Source organism: Siphateles boraxobius, unplaced genomic scaffold (genome assembly GCF_051911475.1).
Source record: "Siphateles boraxobius isolate OS27281-9 unplaced genomic scaffold, OSU_SipBor_1 315, whole genome shotgun sequence".
Lineage (NCBI taxonomy): Eukaryota > Metazoa > Chordata > Actinopteri > Cypriniformes > Leuciscidae > Siphateles > Siphateles boraxobius.
Window position 1 is genome coordinate 192,501 of NW_027508937.1, and position 2,500 is coordinate 195,000.

Sequence of the window (2,500 nt, forward strand, 5' to 3'; positions counted from 1 at the left end):
AATGCCAGAGAATCCTGTGTCAAGCGTGGAGGAGGATATGGACCTGAGTGAGGAGAAGAGTATGACAAAGAAAAGAAAGAAGAAAATAGCAGAAACGCATGATGCAGAAAGTAAGAGCACGGTTTAATTTGAATGGGTATAAATCTTTTAAAACTTTTGATTATTACTATGTGGGGTATTATGCACATAGTGTGTCTGAACTGTAATGGGTTAAGAGACCTCAACAAGTTCGAGAAGGTAAAGAGACTATTAAAAGCAGATGTGATATGCTTACAAGAGACACACTGGACAGGGGACTTAATGGATAATATAAAAAAGAGATGGGAGGGAGAAATTTATGTGAGTAATGGAAATATAAAAGCCTGTGGAGTGGCTATGCTGATAAAAAAAGACAGTGTACAAAATGTGAAACAGATATATAAGGATGGAAGTGGGAGATTGTTAGGACTTGAGTTTTTGTTTTGCAATGAACTGTTTAGGATTATAAACATGTATGCACCAAATATAGAGGTGGACAGAAAAGAAGTCTTTAATGAAATGAAGAAAATATATAAAGGGAGGTGTATAGTGGTTGGTGATTTCAATGTGTGGTGCACGAGGCTGGATGCTTGTAGCACTGCCAATTTTAAATCTGATGGGTCAAGAAAAATTTTAATGGAGTGGATGCGGAATGAGGATATAGTGGATGTGTGGAGGGAAGATAATCCATATAGGAGAGAATTTTCGAGAAGACAAATGGTGCTGGGGAGCTTAAAACAGAGTCGTATAGATTTGTGTTTGACAAAAAGAGAAATGTTAAAATATGTTAAAAATGTGAAGTATAAGTTTGTTAGCTTAAGTGATCATGCTGTGATGACAGTTAAGGTGGGTGTAATTGGGGAGGAGAAGGGAGGTGGAGTGTGGTGTTTAAATGCTAATTTGTTAAAGGAAGAAGCGTATAAAGAAAATATTCTTAAATGTATAAATTATGAGATGCAGAACCCGTTGTTTGAGGAAAATGTATGTGAGTGGTGGGAGGGAATGAAAGAGAAAATAAAAAAAAGAACTATTAGGTATTCAAAACAAAGGAATTTTATGAGGAGAAGTAAAGCAGAAGCATTAGAAAATGCATTAAATTTGGAAGCGGAAAAAATAGAAAACAGTCCAGGGTATGGTGAGGAAAGCTATTTGAAGTTAAAAACAGAATTAGAAGAGTATGAGAAAGAGAAAAGTAAAGGAGTAATAATAAGGAGTAGAGCTCAATATGCTTTGGAGGGAGAAAGGAGTACAAAATTCTTCCTCAATTTAGAAAATAAAAAGCAGAGTAGAAAGCAGATAGTAGAGTTGGAAAATAAGAATGGTGATAAAGTTAATGATTTTGTGGGGATATTAGAAGAAGTGGAGGGTTTTTATAGGGAATTATTTAAGAAAGAGGGTGTAAAGCAAGAGTGTGTGGATGAAGTTTTGAGTGCTGTGAATGTGAAGTTAGGTGAAGATGAGAAGAGTATGTGTGAGGGGGATATAGGGATTGAAGAAATAAAATGTGCTATAAATCAGACAAAAAAGAATAAAAGCCCGGGTTCGGATGGTTTAACTCATGAGTTTTACAAAACTTTTATAGACACCTTAGCACCATTGCTGCTAAAGGTGTATAAAGATATGGAAGAGAGGTCGGAAATGCCGAAATCTATGTGTTTAGGAATGATAACAATCTTATATAAGAATAAAGGGAGCCCGATGAAGCTGGAAAATTATAGGCCTTTGAGTTTATTGAATTCGGATTATAAAATTTTAACAAAAGTTATAGCGAATAGAATGAAGCAGGTGGTAGGGAGTATTGTGGCACCAAGTCAGGCATATAGTATAAAGGGGAGAGATATTGTGGATACTATATGTACAATAAGAGATGTAGTAGATAGCATGGGGAAAGATGGGAAGGGGGGGTTGGTTTTATCAGTGGATTTAAACAAAGCATTTGATAGGGTAGAGCATAGTTTTATTGAACAGACATTGGCAAAATATGGTTTCGGAGATAAAATAAGAAAGTGGATAAAGTTAATATATGAAAATGCTAGAAGCTGTGTTAAAATTAATGGGGTTTTAACTGATTCCTTTCCTTTAGAAAGGTCAGTTAGACAAGGGTGCCCATTATCAGCTTTGTTATATTCAATAATAGCGGAGCCACTGGCTTCTCTGATTAAAAGGGATAAAGGCATAAGAGGTATTCAAATACCATACGGGGGAGTAAGTGTAATTCACCAGTATGCGGATGATACAACCTTTACAGTCAGGGATATGGAGAGTGTGAGGAGAATAAAAATGCAGATGGAAATGTATGGAAAAGCCTCAGGTGCTAAGATAAATGTTGACAAGTCAGAAATAATGAGTTTAGGAGGAGGGGTAGATTTAGAAGGGTTAGATGTTCCTTTTAAAATAACAAAAGATTATTTAAAGATTTTAGGAGTGTGTGTAGGGGGGAATGCGAAAGAGGCTAGAGATGCTACATGGACAGGAGTTTTAA